The 21,077-nt window shown below is 37.0% G+C and overlaps 1 protein-coding gene and 1 pseudogene across 5 annotated transcripts in view; both read left to right on the top strand.

The window, feature by feature from the left end:
• The window catches only part of RASAL2 (RAS protein activator like 2), a 371,400-nt gene that overhangs the window by 18,072 nt on the left and 332,251 nt on the right, over positions 1-21,077 (top strand). The gene's annotated exons all lie outside the window — the stretch shown is intronic.
• On the top strand, positions 6,629-7,091 carry LOC116560097 (annotated as a pseudogene). The gene has a single exon (XR_004272783.1). The product of XR_004272783.1 is annotated as a small nuclear ribonucleoprotein Sm D2 pseudogene (transcript).

Below are 21,077 nucleotides of genomic sequence, written 5' to 3'. Positions count from 1 at the left end.
CCATCTCTAAAACAAACAACCAACCAGATTTCAGTAGCATAATTGATACAACAAACTACACATCTTTAAAGTGTAATTTGATATGTTTGAATAAGTAACCATGAAACCATTACCACAATCAAGGAAATGATCACTTATTTTATCTAAAAAGTTTCTTTGCATCCCTTTGTAATTTCCCCCTTTCTCCAGCCTAACACTAGACAACTACTAATCTGCTTTCTATCTTTGTAGATTAGTTTGGATTTTCAAGAATTTTATGTACATTCATCCCTCAGTATTTACCAGGGGATTGGTTCCAGGATCCCAACAGATACCAAAATCCTCAGATGCTCAAGTTCCATCAATAAAATGGCATACTATTTTCATATAGCTTAGGCTTATCCTCTCATATACTTTAAACCATCCCTAGATTACATAAAATTATACCTAATACAATGTAAATCCTATGTCAATAGTTTATATATTACATATATATATATATATTTTGAGACAGTCTTGCTCTGTTGCACAGGTGAGTGCAGTGGCATGATCCTGGCTCACTACCACCTCCACCTTCCAGGTTCAAGCTGTTCTCATGCCTCAGCCTCCTGAGTAGCTGGGACTAAAGCAGGAACACATTACCATGCCTGGCTAATTTTTCACCATGTTGCCCAGGCTGGTCTCCAGCTCCTGAGCTCAGGCAATCCATCTGTCTCAGCCTCCCAAATTTGGGATTTGCTGGGATTATAGGATTGAGCCACTGTACCTGGCAATACTGTATTATTTTTAAAAATTTGTATTCTGCATTTTTTATAGTTGTATTTTTTTTAACTGAATATTTTTGATTTGCAGTTGGTTCAGTCCATGGATGTGGAATTTATGGAAGGCCAACTATAAATGGAATCGTATGATATATACTAATTTTTTGTTTGGCTTTGTTCAGCATATTTTGAGATTCATTCATATTGATGCATGTATCAATAGTTAATTCCTTTGTGTTGCTTATAGTATCCCATTGATATTCTACAATTATTTGCCAGTTCACCTTTTGATAAACATTTGGGTTATTTTTAGTTTTTGACTATGACAGATAAAGTTTTTGTGAACGTTTTTGTACTAGTCTTTGCACACACCACCACACCTTGCTATTTTTTTTTGTAGAGACAGGGTTTTGCCATGTTGCCCAGGCTGATCTCAAACTCCTGGGCTCAAGGGATCCTCCTGCCTCAGCCTCTCAAAATGCTGGGATTACATGCATGAGCCAGCACACCTGGCCTTGTTTAATATTTTAAGACACTGCTAAATTGATTTCCTAAGTGGTTGTACCATTTTCCCACTAGCAGTGTGTGCCAGGTTCAATTATCACATTTCCCTACCAGCAGTGTTTGTAGGTTCCATTTCCACGTTTTCCTACCAGTAGTGTATTTAAGTTCCATTTCCATATCCTCATCAATATTTAATTTTAGCCATTTCAAGAGGTGTGCAGTGATAGCCATTGTGGTTTCAATTTGCATTTCCCTAATGACTAACGATGTTGAGCATCTTTTCATATGCTTATTCGATATTCATATATCTTTTGTAAAGTGTTCAATCTTTTGTCTATTTTATTTTGAGATGGAGTCTCACTCCGTCACCCAGACTAGAGTGCTATGTCATGATCTCAGCTTACTGCCACCTCCGCCTCCCGGGTTCAAGCGATTCTCCTGCCTCAGCCTCCTGAGTAGCTGGGATTACAGGCACCCACCAACATGTCCGGCTAATTTTTGTATTTTTGTAGAGATGGGATGTCATCATGTTGATCAGGCTGGTCTTGAACTCCTGACCTCAGGTGATCCGCCTGCTTCAACCTTGCAAATTGCTGAAATTACAAGAGTGAGCCACTGCACCCAGCCTCTTTTGTCTATTTTTAAATTGATTTTGTCTAATTTATTGTATGAATTCCTCATATATTTTGGATATGTCATTTGTTAGATACGTGATCTGTAATTATGTTTTCTCATTCTGTGACTGGTCTTATTCTCTTAAAAATACCTTTCAGAGAATTAAAATTCTTAATTTTGATGAGGTTGATTTATCCATATTTTCTTTTGCTTTCGCGCATTGTACTTTTGCTATTTTATTTAAGCAGAAATACGTTGTCTAACCCAATTTCACAAAGATTTCTTCTAATTTTTTCTTTAAAAGTTTTATAATTTTTGTTCTATGATCCATTTTGATTGTATTTTTTGTGTATGGTACAGAATAAGGATTTAAATTATTTTTTTAATGGATATCTAATTGTTGCAGCACCATTTGTTGAAAAGACTGTCCTTTCGGCGTTCAGGTGCCTTGGTGTCTTTGTTGAAAATGAAATATGTATGTGGGTTTATATCTTGACTATTCTGTTCCATTGGTCTGTTGTCTGTCTTGACTTACAAGCATACTATTTTGATTACTATAGATTAATAATAAATTGAGGTGAGAAATACAATCCTGACTTTTTTTTTCAAAGTTACTTTGACAACTCTAGATCATTTGCATTCGCATAGGTCTTGTTCCACACCCAGGCTGGAGCTCAGTGATAACTCACGGTAGCTTTGAACTCCTGGGCTCAAGCAATCCTCCCACCTCAGACTCCTAAGTAGTGAGAACTGCAGGCATGCACCACCATACCAGGCTGATTTTGTATGTGTGTATGTGTGTGTGCATGCCCGTGAGAGTGTGTGTGTGTGTGTGTGTGTGTGTGTTTAGAGACAGAATCTTGCTGTATTGCCCAGACTGGTCTGAAACTACTGGCCTCAAGTGTTACCCCCATCTTGCTCTCCAAACGTGTTGGGATTATAGCTATGAGCCACCACACCTGGCTGGGAATTTTAGAATCACTTTGTCAATTTTACAGAAAAAAAGCCTGCAAGATTTTGATTAGGATTGTGTTAAATCTATAGATCAATTTTGGGGAGACTTACTATCTTAATAATACTGTCATTCATTCTGGGAGCACAATACATTTCTCCATGTGGTTTGTCTTTGATTTCTTAGTACAAAGATTTCAGTACATCTTTTGTTGGTTTTACCCTTAAGTATTTCATAATTTTTTTTTTTTTTTTTTGAGTAGGAGTTTCGCTCTTGTTACCCAGGCTGGAGTGCAATGGCGCAATCTCGGCTCACCGCAACCTCCGCCTCCTGGGTTCAGGCAATTCTCCTGCCTCAGCCTCCTGAGTAGCTGGGATTACAGGCACACGCCACCATGCCCAGCTCATTTTTTGTATTTGTAGTAGAGACAGGGTTTCACCATTTTGACCAGGATAGTCTCGATCTCTTGACCTCGTGATCCACCCACCTCGGCCTCCCAAAGTGCTGGGATTCCAGGCGTGAGCCACCGCGCCCGGCCAAGTATTTCATAATTTTTGATAATATAAATGTATGGTTTAAAAATGTTTATTTCCAATTATTTGTTGCTAGTATAGAGGCATACAATAGATTTTTACATTTTTATCTTGTACCCTGCAACCAAGCAATTCTCCTACCTCAGCCTCCCGAGTAGCTGGGATTACGGGCATGAGCCACCACACCCAGCTAATTTTTGTATGTTTTAGTAGAGATGGGGTTTCATCATGTTGGCCAGTCTGGTCTTGAACTACTGACGTTGTGATCCACCCGCCTCGGCCTCCCAAAGTGCCAGGATTACAGGCATGAGCTACTGCACCCAGCCCTCCATTGACTTTTCTAAATGGAGGATCATGTTGTCTGCAAACAAAGATTGCTTCTTCTTTTTGCAATCAGGATGCCTTTTATTTCTTGCTTGATTACATTGGCTAGAATTTCCAGTGTAATGTTTAATAGAAGCGGTGAGTAGACATCCTTGCTATCAGCCTGATTGCAGGTAAAAGGCATTCAGTCATTTGCCATTTAAGTATGTTGTTAGCCTTAGGTTTTTTTGTTTTTTGTTTGTTAAAAAATAAAGATCTCCTCTATTAAAGTTGTTTCCTCCTATTTTTGTTGTTTGCTTTTGAAGGAATGTGTCCATTTTGTCTAGGTTGTCAAATGTATTAAAATTGTTCATAATGTTTTCTCGTCTTTTTAATGTCTTTAGAATCCTTAATGATGTTACCTCTTTCATTCCTGGTATTGTTAGTTTATGTGTTCGCTGTTTTTCCCCAATCAGTCTGGTTTATCAATTTTATTTACTTGTATGGGAGATCTAATTTAGTGTGGGAGAGTAGGGAAGACCTTCTTGAGGAAGTATCATTTGTACTAAGACCAAAAGGGTGAATAGGAGTTAACTAGGTAGTGTGACTTAGTAGTGGGTGAGAGTTCCAGATGAAGAGGATAGCATGTGCAGAGGTTCTGCTGTTAGCCGGCACGGCAAGTTTGAGGAACTCTGAATAGAGGCTGGAACACAGATGGTAAGAGGTTATATGGGATAATATAAGGCTAGAGAAATAGCCGTGCCAAGGATTTGGGTCTGGAAGGTGATGCCTAGTGTCTTTGTTTTCAAAGACCACTCTAGTTGTGGTATAGAAAATAGATTCCTGTGGAACAGGGAAGTCAGCCAGAAGGCTACTCTGTAGACTGGGTAAAACATGGTGGTAATTTGAGCTAGGGAGATGGTAGAGAAAAGAGAAGTAGACAGAATTCGAAAAATATTTTGGGAGTTAATAACACTTGATGAGGAATGGATATGGGGGCAGGCAGATATGGGGAGAGAGAGAGAGATGTGTGAAGGGTAACCTTTGGTTTAATGGTGAATGAAAAGTAGAGGGGTGTTGGTACTATTTACTGAGCGTTTTTTTTTCCCCTGAACTGGAAGCATTTTTCTTCCAGGGGAATATGTATTTTATTTAAGGATGTTTTAAAATCCTATTCATCTGTTAGTACCCAGCACAAATAGAACTTCTTCCTTGAAGTCTTTCTTGACATCTCTTTGCTTGCTGTTCCTTCATGGCTAGAAATAACCTTTGCCTTTTCTGAATTTCTGTTAAACTTTGTTTACGTTTCTATTATGGAGCTTTTTATTGTCATCTAACTTGTTGTATTCTTATTCATATATATGTTTTATTTTCTTTATTGTAGTAGAAACTGTTAATCGAAAGGGAGCTTTATTCATTTTAATAGTTGTCAACTAAAACTAATGGTTTCTTTAATGAACACATGCTATAGCCTTATGGAGGTTGGTAGTCTATGAAAGAGTATACCCAGTTTGGTAAATCAGAACTCGTATGCACATTGAGGTATCTATAAATAATAAGAATCACTTGAGTAGTATAATGGTAGGAAGATTTCTTACAATTCCATTATTTAGATCATTAACCATTATTAAACATCATCTTTTTTTTTTTTTTAAAAAGAGGGGGGAACTACTTCGGTTAAATATGAATGTTTGCTCAAAGTTTCTTAAAATAGATCGTTAATTTAAAAATTTTTGATTTATCAGTCTGAAAATGAAGAGCTAAACATAAACTTAAATAATGCCCAACACTTATAGGGCCTAATAACTGCTCAAAACATTCATACATAATATATCTCATTGTTTTCATAACAGACCTGTTAGATGGGTAAGAAAGGTATTGTTCTTAATTTACAGATTTACGCCATATATTGAAGAACACTTATTAAGACGTGGGAATGAGGCTATTTTGTGTTTACAAAAATTGAAATATTCCCTATACTTTCTCTAATAGGAGTTAGCTAGAAGCATTTGAGTAATAAAGTAATTGATACTGTTGTAATAGTAATTTTTTTTAATGATTTAACCTGAGTAGCTTTTGGGGCTAGCATCTGAATCAGGTTCAGTTTCTGAAATGAACTCAACCCTACCATTGTGTTTAAGCATTTTATGATGTTTTAATATTTGACTTTAAAACAGATTTTTAATTTGTCTTTGAAGTAACTAGTAAAGATGCATTTTGAAATAGATTTGTTTAAAATGTACTTTGAATGAAGGAAATGGTGTGATCTTACAAATTAAGCACAATTAGGATTTGGAATATGTTGTGGTCTGAATGCTAGTGTCCCTCCCAAATTCATATGTTGAAAGTTAATCACCAATGTGTTAAGAGGTGGGGCCTTTAGGAGGTGATTAAGTCATGAGGGTGACTTAATCCTTTTGAATGGGATTAGTGCCTTATAAAAGGGGTGCAAGGGAGCTAGCTGTTTGGACTTTTCTGCCATGTGAGAATGCAGCAAGAAGCACCATCCATGAAGCAGAAAGTGAACCTTCACCAGACACTGAATCTGCTGGGGCCTTCATCTTGGACTTCCAGGCCTCCAGAAATGTGAGAAATAAATTTCTATTATTTGTAAATTATGCAGTCTAAGGTATTTTGTTATAGTAGCCCAAATAGACCAAGATGGAATATAATAATATTCTTGGCCAAGCGTGGTGGCTCACACCTGTAATCCCAGCACTGCTAAGATGGGTGGATCACCTGAAGTCAGGAATTCGAGACCAGTCTGGCCAACCGGGTGAAACCCCATCTCTACTAAATACAAAAAATTAGCTGGACATGGTGACGGGCGCCTATAATCCCAGCTACTTGGGAGGTTGAGGCAGGAGACTCGCTTGAACCTGGGAGGTGGAGGTTGCAGTTAGCTGAGCTTGCGCCATTGTACTCCAGCCTAGGTGATAGGAGCAAGACTCCTTCTCAAAAACATATATGAGTGAACCGAGGGCTTAGTGACCAACATGAACCTCCTCAACAAGCCCAAGAGTGAGATGACTCCGGAGGAGCTGCAGAAGCGAGAGGAGGAGGAATTTAACACGGGTCCACTCTGTGCTCACTCAGTCCGTCAAAAACAACACCCAAGTGCTCATCAACTGCCGCAACAATAAGAAACTCCTGGGCCGCGTGAAGGCCTTCGATAGGCACTGCAACATGGTGCTGGAGAACGTGAAGGAGATGTGGACTGAGGTACCCAAGAGTGGCAAGGACAAGAAGAAGTCCAAGCCAGTCAACAAAGACCGCTACATCTCCAAGATGTTCCTGCACGGGGACTCAGTCATCGTGGTCCTGCGGAACCCGCTTATCGCCGGCAAGTAGCAGCCACCTATCCCTGTCAGTCAACAGACCTCACTCCCCTGTCCTATGGAGTACACTGCCGCTGGTGTTGAGAACAATAAAAGCTGTGTTTTTTTCTAAAAAAAAAAAAAAAAAAAAAAATATATATATATATATTATATATATTCTTTCATGTTCTTTTAACGTGTTTTAGCAGTGGTTCCCAATCTTTTTGGCACCAGGGACTGGTTTCATGGAAGAAACCTTTCATCCATGGATGGGGAGGGGATGGGTGGGGACAATTCAAGATCATTATATTTATTATGTATTTTATTTCTGTTGTTATTACATTGCAATATATAATGAAATGATTATACTACTCACCATAATGTAAAATCAGTGGAAGCCCTGAGCTTGTTGTCCTGCAACTAGACAGTCTCATCTGGGGATGAGGGGAGACACTGACACACAAAGTATGTTGTGTGTGTTCTGTCTAGTCTGTAATCTGGTTTTGGTTGCTGTCACTGCAGAAAACCCTACTTCACAAAGATAGGAAGTTGGAAATGGAACCAGGCTTTTCAGAGCTTTTGTGACAATCTCAGAATATTCTGCCTTGATTTTAATCAAGAGGAATGGAAATTTGAAGTTGTCTCAAACATACTTTTAAGGCCACCGTCATTTGCTGTCTCAAGCAGTTGATCCTATTCTAGCATGGGCAAAGTCAATTCACCTGGCTTATTCATAAATGGGTTGTGGATCTATTCCTTCCCAGTTTGGGGGTCTTTTGTTGTTGGGAGGTAATGCTTACATTCTTTTGAAAGCTGAGACAGGTGATCATGCACCAGCTGAGAAAAAGAAGGCCCTAGCTTAGTCTCTTTCAAAATCTTTGTTAATGTTTGAAACATTTCAGAAATCCCAATGTTTACTCATTGCCCCCATAATTCCAGTTTGGCTTTGAATGTAGCCATTTTATCTGCTGACTTGAACACAGCTGTCATTCCCTCCCGAAATGACGGATTGAGTTTGTTGAGCAGATAGAATATATCCCACAAGTGAGGAGTTTTGCTCTTGTTGCCCAGGCTACCGTGCCATGATGCCATCTCAGCTCACCGCAACCTCTGCCTCCCAGTTCAAGTGATTCTTCTGTCTCAGCCTCTCAAGTAGCTGGGATTACAGGTACCTGCCACCACGCCCAGCTAATTTTTGTGTTTTTAGCAGAGATGAAGTTTCACCATATTGGCCAGGCTGGTCTCGAATTCCTGACCTCAGGTGATCCACCCATCTCGGCCTTTCAAAGTGCTGGGATTATGGGCATGAGCCACTGTGCCTGGCTAAGTGAGCAAGTTTTGTGACCCATTATGTGTCACTGAAATATGCTGCCACTGGTGACTGTTTTTCTAAGAGAAATCTCTGGAGCAGCTCTCATAACTCAAAAACTCTGGCCAGGGATCTACCTTTAGAAAGCCATCTCACTTCTGTGTATAAGAGAAGACTCATGTGTTCTGCATCCATCCCCTCATAGAGCTGCATGAACAGATGTGATAAGGGCATGTACTTTAATGTGGTTGATAATTTTAATCACGTCCTGCAAAAGTTAAGTTCAGGTGACATTTTTCAGCTAGCCAGCATTTCTCTATGGATGACACAGTGCATAGACTCAACATTCAGAAGTGACCTCTTTGACCCAAGTGGTGAAACCAGAAACCTGTCCAGTCATGGCAGCCACTCCATCCTTGCATATACCAACACAAAATGACCAGTTCAGTTTTCCTAATACGTAATCATTCAAAGACTTGAATAGTTCTGCAGCTGTAGTGTTGGTTGGCAACAGAAGTGCACATAACATTTCCATGCATATCCTCCTGAAAAACATATAGCACAAAAATAAGCACTGTTGCCTTGTTGTCAACATCGGTAGACTTGTCAATCTGGATTGTGTACCATGGTGACTCATTAATCCTCTCTAACAGTTGTGCCTCAATATCTTCTACTATTTCATCAATTCGTCTAGTTATGGTGCCAACCAAAAGAGGAATACATGCCATCCTTTGAACTGCAGCCTCTCCTAAAAGTTCACAACAATTGTCCTTAGCAGCAGACAGGATCAACTCTTCATCGGTAGTAAACGGTTTCTCAGCTTTAGCAATGTTGTTAGCTACTAAGAATGATGCTCTCAGTGCAGACACATTTGATGACGTGCTGGCCTTCGATAATGGAATCTGTACTTGATAGTCACATTTTTTTCTTTTGAAAAACTCCAAAGGCTTGTCTTTTAATGCAGGACACTTGGTCTCCATGTGGCAAAGCAGTTTTGAAGGTTTCATGGCTTCGTTTGATAGCTAGTCACCAAATATACAAAGTGGCTTGGAGAATGTGAGTCGCCTGTTGCAATGAACTCGTAATTTAAGTAGGACTCTTGGTATTTTCTTTTAAGTGCAGGTTTCTTTTTGTTGGCAGTCTTAGAGTCTCCTGCTGTTTCACCATTGGGTCTTTTCCTGTTTTCAAAGAAGCTCTCCAGTAATGTTTATTTTTTACTCATTTTGGCTATGGTTAGGCTTACCAAAACTGTGACTGAGACAAGTGCACACTGCAGGAAAGAGGTGTGGATGGAAGTGGTAAATAAAATAATGATGGGCCATATGCAGACTAAAACAAGCATTGGATGCTGACTTAAAGCCCGCCACCAGATGCAGCTGTACAGTTGAAGTACACCAACTCACTGCCACTACAAAGCCTGCCACTAGATGCAGCTTAATTGTCACTTGCCATTCACTGATAGGGTTTTGATATGAGTCTGCAAGCAGTTGATTTTTTATGGTCTCTGTGTAGTCAAACATCTCTCCTAATGTTAACCTGTATTTGTAGCCACTCCTCAGCGCTAGCCTCACTACCTCAGCTCCATCTCAGATCATCAGGCATTAGATTCTCATAAAGGGCACACAACCTAGATTTTTTGCATGTGAAGTTCACGTTAGGGTTGGTGCTCCTATGAGAATCTAACGCTGCCGCTGATCTGACAGGAGGTGGAGCTCAGGTGGTAATATGAGCGATGGGGAACAGCTGTAAATACAGATGAAGCTTTGCTCCTGCTTGCTTGCCTGCTGGCTGTCCCCTCCTGTGTGGCCCAGTTCCTAACAGGAACCAGAGTTTGGAGACCCCTGTTTTAGAGAATCCGTTGCAGGGGCCCAGTAATTTCCTTTTCCTCAAGTTTTCATAATACATTTTCAAGTTTTTCAGGTATCATCAGACTTACTGGTTTTAAGCTTCTGAAATCTACCCCAACTGCTTTATGAAAATTGGCACAACATTTTCTTTTTGTAAGATCACCTTCAGAGGTTTCGTGAATAAATTTTCTTATCTCTTGTTCCAGTTTTACCTTAATGTTTCCTTTAAATATGTATTTTGTTCACTAAGATATTAGAAACTTGTATTTATGTATTATTTGGATATGCATGATATACATTTTCCTCAATGTTCCTCATAGCAACTTTGTGAAATATACAAGGTTATATATAGATGAAGAAACTGAGGCTAAAATAGTTTGTGATTTGCTCAGTTAGAGACTAATCCAGTGTGTTTGACCTCTCTACCTCTCTTCTAATAGAAATCAAGTATTTTTACTTTCTCTTCATCTTTTTTGTTTTCTTTTTTGGCGTGGGAGTGGGGGACTTGGAGGGTTGCTCTGTTGCCCAGGCTGGAGTGCAGTGGTGCAATCTTGGCTCACTGCAGCCTCCATCTCGTGGATTCAAGTGGTTCTCCTGCTTCAGCCTCCTGAGTAGCTAGGATTACAGGTGCGCATCACCATGCCTGGCTAAGTTTTGTATTTTTAGTAGAGCTGGGGTTTTGCCATGTTGGCCAGGCTTGTCTTGAATTTCCTGACCTTCCGAAGTGCTGGGATTATAGGCATGAGCCACCATGCCTGGTCCGTTTGTTATTACACTGTTTTCCCCCAACCCTGAACCTTTCTGTGTTTCTTTCATGTTACTCTGTGTATAGCTTAAAACAAGAACAAATAAACAAAAATCTATCCCCACTTTTTTCCTTTGCCATTTTTCGTTGACATCACCTCATTTTTGGTTTTAGTCTTTGTGGTAACTCTTTTCTGGTTTTTTTTGGAGGCTCTTTAAGAGTTCAGCCTGGCTGTAGGACCAAGTCATTGTTAGAATGCCTCGTTTTTATTTATGGTATTCTGTATCTTGAAAACAAAGGACATGCTGAGTCTTTTCAAAGAAGCATGGAATCCATGGAGCTGACTCTTGTTGTTACTGCTGAAATAATCAATGACTGAATGTACCACCAGCCTAAGATTCATGAAATGTGCATTAAAATCAGTTTGGAATGTTAGGTGAAATGTAAAAACAGCAGTATACTTTGTCACTGGTCTGATTTTTGTCTGGTATAAGAAAAAATATGACAAGAATGGGATTGTTTATGTGTCTTATAAAGCCAACATTGGAGTGGAAAAAATTGAGTGTTTGGGGATACACATTAATTCAAAAAGAAAATGATGCTGTCTGCTTTAACTGTGTTTGGATTAGAAACGGGGAAGATGAAATTGACATGGCCCTTTGCTGAAGTATTTTCAGGTGTTCAGACTATAGTAGGAATGCAGTAATAAGGACTGGATTTCAGAAATGACACAAGAAGTCATCTATCTGTTTGCATCCTAGCACATCAACTTAATGTGTGTCCAGGAAAAAAAAAAAAAAGACTGATTCATGAACTGACTGTACTTACTGTTTGTTAGAGCCAAGTATGTTTGTGGTGCATGAAAACCTTTATCAGGGAGCTAGGATTTTCATAAGCAGTAATGTTTTTGTTTTTCTGGAATGCCTTGTAATATATAAAATTATAGCTGGGATAAATGTTTTTTTTTTTTCACAAGGGAAAGATTAATGGTTTGGATGTGTCAAATTTTATAGCCTAGCTATTCGTCATAAAATGAATCTGTAATATTTACTTTCCACACTACTCTGGATGATTTTAATTGTATAGTATTTAAAATTTATTTTTAGATCTTAGATGAGTTGACCAGAGACTAGTGGTAATATCAAGTATGGTATAGTATACAGATAGAAAAGGCTAGCAGTTCATAATACTATATAGTGTGTGTGCCAAATTCAGCTTATTAACAGTATCTTATAAAATGAGTCTTTCAGATCATCTATTTAAAAATCACCTGGAATTCTTGTTAAAAATTCATATCCTCAGGCTGTTTTTTCTTCCATCTCTCACCAGTCAGAATATCTGAGAACTGCCTACAAATTGTATTTAACAAGCACCCAGGTAACCTGGATGTACATTAAAAGTTGACATCTCCTGACTTAGAACATTCAACATGTTATACATATTGCTTTTCTGTTTAAGATGATTAAATTATGAGATCTTTGAAGGCGGGGAGAGCAAGAGTATCTGTTTTCAGTTTATGAATAGAATGAATTTGGAGGTTTAAAACAAAGCTAGCACATAATTACAGCATTTATTTCATTTATTAGTTTCTCCTGAGGAGGAAACTTGGCTTTGAATTTTATAATTTAGGTCTTTGAACATCTAATTTTTGTTTAATCAGAGTAGAAAGTACTGTAATGCTTCTAAAAATGCATTTACGGTTCCTGTTGAGCTAGGGAAATATAGATAAGCTACATGTTCAAACTTGCCTTGTGGTCCCATTTTACTGTCCTTTCCTCCTAGAGCTATTCCAGATGTTTTCTGAAATTGGTCCTGAATTAAAAAATAAAGAGAAAGGACATAAAAAAATGTGAGGTTTAAATTCAGTGTTGTATAAAATGTAGTATTTTTGTTGTTTTTTCTGTCACCCAGGCTGGAATTCAGTGGTGCAATCATGGCTCACTGTAGCCTTAACCTCTTGGGCTCAATTGATCCTCCTGCCTCAGCTTTCAGAGTAGCTGGGACTACAGGTGCATGCCATGATGCCCTGCTAATTTTTATATTTGTTATAGAGGTAGGGTTTTGTCATGTTGCCTAGTCTAGTCTTAAACTCCTGAGCTCAAGTGATCCTTGTGCTTCGGCCTTCTAAAGTGTTGGTATTACAGGCATGAGCCGTCTTGCCTGGCCCAAAATACACTATTAGTGACATTCTTATCTATGTCAGGATTTCCAAACTTCTCCCTCACCCAAAGGAAATACCTAGAACTCCAGAAAATGAAAGTAGACCTTACACACCTCATAGGTGTTCCTGAGGCATTTCCTAAGAACTCAAGGGTTTTGGGCATGAAATTGGAAAATCACTGGAAGAAGTGGTAGCTAATTTTTATTAAATTTTACATAGAAAGAATAGGAGAGAGTTTGAAGTTCTGTCAAAGCTGTTTAATCCTTAGAGTGGTAGTTCTCAGACTAAAGGGATTTTGCCCTCCAAGGGATATTTGACAAAGTCTGCAGACCTTTTTTGTTGTCTCAACTGGGGTTGGGGGAGGGGAACCACTGGTATCCTGTGGGTGAAGGCCAGAGTACTGCTAAAGATTCTACAGTGCATGGTGCCCCTCATAACAAAGTCTTATCCTGTCCTAAATATTAAGAGTACCTAGGTTGAGAAACTCTGACTTAGAAAAATGTTTTCTAAAATATAATTTAGTTTGCAGTGCATATTCTCTATGGATAAGAGTTTAGTGGACAAGAGGCAAATATTTTCATAAACAAGTAGCTTAGTAAGTTGTGGTTTTTTACTGTTAGGTTACTCTTTTATTAGGATGTTTATTTTGCAAAGATATTTTGATTAAACATAAGTTTTCTTTCAACAGCTTTAGTAAGATTTTTAATAAGAAAATGTTATTTGTGTTTTATGTATGATACCCTATTAGACATATGTGGTATGAGACAACAGCCTATCTTTTGGAATTGCCCTGCCTTCCTTTTGGGAGAGACTCTAATTTTATGACCAGCCTCTATCAGTTGATTTGGTTTTTTAAAAGAAACAATACTTTTTTAGTCAGCTTTATTAAAATGGGTTAACTTTTAAAATGTGGAAAATTTCACCTTTCTCCATGAGCCTTTTTTTTTTTTTCTATTAATTCAGCACCAAAGAAGTGTTATAGTGAGGTAAAAAACTTGGGTTTGAAAATGTTTTATCTCAGACTTTGAGAAATTATCTCCTATCCTTTTTAGGTTCTCACAAATTGGCAGTCATTGAAATATCCTGGAAGAATTAATGCCCAAACATCAATTAGAAAAAGCATGTTAAGGAAATCTAGTCACTCAAAATGCTTCCTTCAATCTTATTTCCTCTAGCAAATATGCAGCATTTTGGCCAATTCCTGTGGCATATGTTTAGTAAATGTTTTCCATTTCAGATCATTTTTGCTTTATATTTTATGAGAAATTGAAGTATCTGACTGGTGGTGATTGTTGAGAATATATTTTACTACTTATTTAAAATTTTGTTCACTAAATTATTTTCTAGGACATTGGAATGGCATCTTTTCATATGCAACATAGAATGTATGCTTACTATATTAGTCCATTTTACATTGGTATAAAGGAATACCTGAGGCTGGGTAGTTCATAAAGAAAAGTTTAATTGTCCCAGCATTCTTCAGGCTATACAGGAAATGCAGTGCCAGCATCTGCTTCTGGTGAGGGCCTCAAAAAGCTTACAATTATGGTATTTTATTTTTTGCTATTGAAATTAAGAGCTTAATTATTTTTCAGAAGAATAACAGTATGCTTTCCTGTATTCTGATAATGGATGTGATATTCTAAGCAGCTTAAAATTACATTGACAAGGTTTCCTGCTTTCTCGCACTTAGTAGCTGGGACTGTCAAACAGATGCAGAACAAACAGGTGAAGAATTTGTTTTGTTATCTTTCAGTTCCTTTTCAATTAGATTGAAAAGTAGGGGTATATAATCCTACATTTTAGACTATTTGCATGAACCATCTTGAAGAATTAAAGAAGATATTCTAGAATAGCAGAATTCATTTTTCATACATTATATGGTGACAGTGAGAGAAATTATATTGCTGATACAGTTGTACATATATTTGGCCAGTTGGCAGATACTTGGACACCTACCTAAGGATCAAAGGTTGGTGCTGGGCATTGTAGGGATACAGATAGTTATAATAACTGATATTTTATAATGCTTACTATGTGCCAGACACTTTTTAGGTACTTGGAACTTATTATTTGTATAATTTTTACAGCAGTCGTATGCTGTTACCTCTATTTTGCAAATAAGAAAACTGAGACATAGGGAGGATAAGTATCTTGGCCAAGGTCACAAAGTTGGTGGCAGAGTTTGGATTTGAAACCTGGTGATATGGCTCTGGAACCTGTGTTATAAGCCTATACTTAATATCAGAAGGCAGAAGACGTGGTTCCTGCCCTCAAATAGCCTGTTGTCTAGTTGTGATGACAAGTCTCAAACACACGTAAAGATATATAATGTATATGTTTTAAGGTTGTAGACAGTAAATAAGTGCTATTAAGTAGAAATATTCATCTATTTATTTGACTAGGTTGGCACAGCAAGGCAATCCCGACTGGCATAATCAGGATTCTACACTCTGGCCATCTTGTTGCATAACACTGAGCAGCTGAGATGGGCTGTGCACTGTGCATTTGCACTCTACATGAGTAAGATTTAAAGAAACACCATTCTTTCAGTCATTATCTTTTAAAAAACACTTTTAATCATGCACAGGTAATTACGTTGAATAGTTTATTAAAATTCTGTCACTTATTTCTGAAACCTATTCAAATAAAAATGTGGGAAAGCTGAAGAGTGAGTACATTTTACAACTTAGCTGCCTTTTTCAGATTCCTACTTGCACTACTGTTTGGAAGTTGTTCTTCATATTCCATGGGAGATGATGGGGAATGGGAAGATAAGAAGGGAGTAGGGACATTCATTCAATTCCTGTAAATGACTTTTATTAACATTGTTCTAATGCTTCAGGTTTGTGCTCAGAAACAGGGTGTGTCATTCATTACATAGCATGCTGTCACGTCCAGTCTGCTGCCTCATGACTTCTCTGAGTAAAACTGACTCAATCAGTGGTTTGAGGCCTGGCCTTCAGCACAAGGGAACCAAACACCCACTTAGAGCAGCTAGATTAATACTGTCTTTCTTTCTGAGATACTTAAGGTAGGATTGCTGTCTAATTCTTTGTCCTTTATTTTGTAGCTACTTTTGCCTCAATCATATTGTGACCCACAAACAGGTTGAGTCAACCTATAATGATTAATTTTAATATTTCCAGAATGTGTCAAATGTGTCACAATGGCTTGAAGATAGAGACTTACCAAAGGTTATTCCTGGTTTTTAAGTAGCATTCCTTCTAATATTTGTTATTATCCAGTACTTCTTAATGATAGTATAGTAAGTTCAATGTTTTCTCTTGGCTTTGAATTATTCTTGAGTTTTAGAGAAATACATGGCCTGTTAAAAATTAGGCAGCAGGAAAAAATATTTTCTATTCTGAAATAGAAGCATTTAAAGGCACAAGAAAATGGTAATTGTAATTCTCTTTTTTCCTGTGAGAATAGCAAGAAGAGCATTAACTCTTTGCCGTTTTTTATAGTAAGTAATCATAATACATCATTCCTTTATCATTGATAGTGTTTTCTCTGATTTTTAAAATTTCAGGGATAAATTATCTGGGAAAAGCCTATCTTTTTTGAAACCTTGTATTTGAGAGAATTACCTGATAGAAAGAAAACTCAAGGCTTACAAAGGAAATGAAGTTAACATTACATTTTATAACTTCGTTAGTTTTAGGCTGGAGATGTATTCCTCTAGTGGTGATTTTTAAAAGATCACCTTTAGTATATTTGCTTTTGTTTTCTCCAAACTTATTCTAAAATCTAGACTTTTCATATATATACTCCCATAGCCCATAGATATATTTCCCCCTCTTTCTCTGATCAGGAGAACTGTACATCATTTCAGTTGAATTTTGTCATTGTTAATTTGTTTTTATTTTATTTTATTTTATTTATTATTATTATTTTTTTTGAGACGGAGTTTCGCTCTTGTTACCCAGGCTGGAGTGCAATGGCGCGATCTCGGCTCACCGCAACCTCCGCCTCCTGGGTTCAGGCAATTCTCCTGCCTCAGCCTCCTGAGTAGCTGGGATTACAGGCACGCGCCACCATGCCCAGCTAATTTTTTGTATTTTTAGTAGAGACGGGGTTTCACCATGTTGACCAGGATGGTCTCGATCTCTTGACCTCATGATCCACCCGCCTCGGCCTCCCAAAGTGCTGGGATTACAGGCTTGAGCCACCGCGCCTGGCCGTTAATTTGTTTTTAAAGAGTAGAAGTTTACTGTAAATGACTAGTAGAAAAAGAGAGAGCCAGATAAAGAGCATTACCTCTAAATATAAAAAATTAAGAGAGAGGAAATGATTGCGCTAGTGACTAAATTGCTAAAGCTGTGAAGAACCAGTGGTGAAAATTTTCTCAATTTTCTTTGGAAGACATTTCATTTTGTGGAACAAAATTTGAAAGGGCCTTTAAAGATACTGTAGTTTAGTTCTCTCATTTTCACCTAAGGTTCATCAGCCTAGTTCTTCTGACTTCGATGATGTGTTCTTTCTACATCACTGCCCAAATATTTGTGATCTTTTAGGTGTCTAAAGAATTTATTTACTTTAAAACCTCAAAATTTAAAAAATTGATCCCTAGAGAAAATGCTTTTGCATTTTGTAAACAAATGAAGTGCCTATCAATTTTTATTATTTGAAATCAGATAAATAGGAGTTCTAATTCTGGTCATCCCATTTAACAGCTGAATAATATATTACTTAATCTCTGTGTCTCAGTTCCCTGGTTAGAGATATGAAGATAATAATAGATTTCAACTTGTTAGTTTGTTGTGAGGATTAAATGAGTTACTCAGAATCTCAGATAGATAATGTTACAACAGAGATTAGGGAATGATTTTTGTTATTGTTGTTGTTTGAAACATAATACTCTGTATATCTTTTTTTGTTAAGCAACTTTATTGAGGTGTAATTTATGTACTATAAAATTCACTCACTGTAGTTGTACAATTCACTGATTTTTAGTAAATTTATAAAGTTGTATAGCCATCACTTCAATCCAGTTTTAGAACATTTCCATCATTTCCACAAATTCCTTTGAATCTGTTTGTAGTTAATGCCTACTCTCAACCCTAGGTAACCACTGATCTGCTTCCTGATTCCCCTAAATGTGCCATTTCTGGACATTTCAATACACAGAATTGTAAAATGTGTGGCTTTTTGTGACTGGGTTCTTTCACCATAATGGTTTCAAGGTTCATCATGTTTTAACATGAATTAGTACTTTTTTTTTTTTTTTTTTTGGCTGAATAAGATTCTGTTGTATAGATATTCCGTACTTTGTTTATTCACTCAGTAGGACATTTGGGTTTTTTAGCTATTATGAATAATGCTACTATAAACATTCATGTACAGGTTTTTATGTTAACATATGTTTTATATAGTATGAACATACATATGTTTTATATGTTAAGGTATATAGGTTTCAGTTCTCTTTGGCATATACCTAGCACTGGAATGGAGGGGGTGTGGTCATATAGTCACTCTATGTTTAACCTTTTGAGGAAATGCCAGATTGTTTTCCATAGCAGCTGTACTATTCTGCATTTCCACCAGTATTGTATAAGGGCTCTGATTTCTCCATATCCTCCCAACACTTATTTTTTTGTTACTTTTTTCATTTTCTAATAGCCATCCTAATGTATGTAAAGTGGCATTTCATTGTGGTTTTAACTTGCATTTTTCCTGATTGCTAATTATGTTTAACACCTTGTTATATGCTTACTAGATATTTGTGTATTTTCTTTAGTGAAGTGTCATTTCATATGTTTTGCCCACTTTAAAATTGGGCTATCTGCTTGATGAGTTGTGTGAATTCTTTATATATTCTGAATAAAAGATCTTTATAAAGATAGGTGATTTTAATATGTTTTCTTTTAGTCTGTGGCTTATCTTTTTATTTCTTCATGTCTTTTGGAATGTAGAAGTTTAAAATTTTGATGAAGTTCAGTTTGTCAGGTTTATCTTTTATGAGTCATGGTTTTGGTATCATATCTGAGAACCCAGCTTAATCTGAGGTTGTGAACATGTTCTCCTGTGGTTTTTTTTTTTTTTTTAAGAAATTTTATAGTTTTAGTTTGGAAATTTAGATCTGTGATCCATTTTAGGTTAATTTTTGTGTATGATTATGAGGTAAGACCCCATAAGTTCATTTTTTAATATGTGGGTATCTAATTATCCTGACATTGTTGTTAGAAAGATTTTCTTTCTTCATTGAGTGATCTTGGCCTCTTTGTTGAAGAATGAATGTTTGATACATCTATGCACATGGAAACATGTTTTTTTCTTTTTGACACCTCATGAAATTAGAATAATTAAAATATCAGGACTCATTGGCCAGATTCATATTTTAGAATTAACGTAAGTGGTGGTATTACAGACTTTCCCTTTTTATGATATATGGGCATTTGCATAATTAAGGAATATCTTCATTTCATATATAGAACAGGTCTTTTCCATATCATATTCAAATTCAGCAGGGCAATTTGTAAAACAATTGCTGTACAGTGCATTTAAAATAATGCCTCATATTAAACTTGATTTTTGAAAAAGCCAATTCCCATATCTTTATTTCATTGTCATTCTGGGCCTGTGGTCATTGACTTCCACCCAGATTTCAACACGAGGAAATGTAATATGTGATTGACAATTGGCAAGTCATATGACTTTGGACTTTTGTAGGATGAAGGTTAAAAGAAAAATGTTCAATTAAGTTTCTTTCTGTTTTTTGTTAAGTTGCTCTGAAATATCCCCCTGGCCTACTCTATTTGTTTTGACATCTGACATTTGAAAGAGCACTTTCTTCCCCCTAGAAAATCTTACATAGTCTCAGTTACATCACTTCTGTGTGGGGGAGAGAATTGATTCTTTTATTTATTATATATTGTGTACAAGTTAGTTATTGAATGCAATCTTGACTACAGTTTATATTGACTTGAGTAGTTTATCATATGGGACATGTAAACAAGCCATATGTCAAGTGTAGTATCCTTGATTTAGTCCTGGTCTTTAGATGCTAACTTTAGGGGGAAACAGAATAAACAAACCTCTAGACCAAAGATTTGTTTTTTCTTCACCTTGTTTGGCAGATATACTCAAATATTAATCCTGGTCTTCATATGTTCCTTTCACTTAAACAATAACATTTGTTATTGTTAGGTTAAAAGATGAATTCATATTTTAAAATTCCAAACAATTAGAGTAAAACCCAGTAAGTGCCAAGACCCTTTTAATGGCAAGCCTCTTTGATGGAAATATTTATTTTATTAGATATAGGCATGGTTTCACTCTGTGGCCCAGACTGGATTGCAGTAGCACAATCATAGCTCACTGCAGGCTTGAACTCCCAGGCCCAAGTGATTCTCCCACTTCAACCTCCTGAGTTGCTGGCACTGTAGCTGTGTACTACCACGGCTGGCTAATCTTTTTTTTTTTTTCTTTTTGTAGAGACAGGATCTCTCTTTGTTGCTGATGCTGGTCTCAAACTCCTGGTTTCAAGAAGTCCTCCTGCCTCAACCTCGTACAATGCTGAGATTATAGGTGTGAGCTACTTTGCCCAGCTAGGATATATTTCAATTAATTTTCTTCTCTCTTGGAAAGTATACACCAAACTTAATTTAACATTCTTTTAGTAACTCTTGTAAGATGATGGTGGTTTTTCCAAAAAACTTGACACTTAGCTGAACATTCTATATAAATTATCTTCTTTCCTCATCACATACAAGTTAAATGTTAGACTGAGGAGTAGGTGAGTTATCCCCAAGGAAGTAAAATGATGTTAATTTTCTTGAGGTCACATGAATTGTGAGTAGCTGACTGTTAGTGTGAATTTTGGGCAGTCCAACTACAGAGCCTTGAACTCTTAAATATTATACTGTATTACCTCGACATGTTTCTAAAAATAATGATTACTTGCTATGTGAATGCCCTCAGTAGTTTTGAACATGGTGGAAATGTTTATCCCTAAACTAAAATTCCGATTAGGCTATTGTGTTTTGAGTCTTTATAGCCATGTTTTATAATTTTTGTTTCCTTCCTCATTGTTAGGACTCTTTTCT

The sequence above is a fragment of the Sapajus apella genome, unplaced genomic scaffold (assembly GCF_009761245.1).
Source record: "Sapajus apella isolate SASKATOON/1434 unplaced genomic scaffold, GSC_monkey_1.0 scaffold25, whole genome shotgun sequence".
NCBI lineage: Eukaryota > Metazoa > Chordata > Mammalia > Primates > Cebidae > Sapajus > Sapajus apella.
The sequence above is the reverse complement of the archived record's forward strand: the minus strand, read 5'-3'. Positions and strand labels throughout refer to the sequence as shown.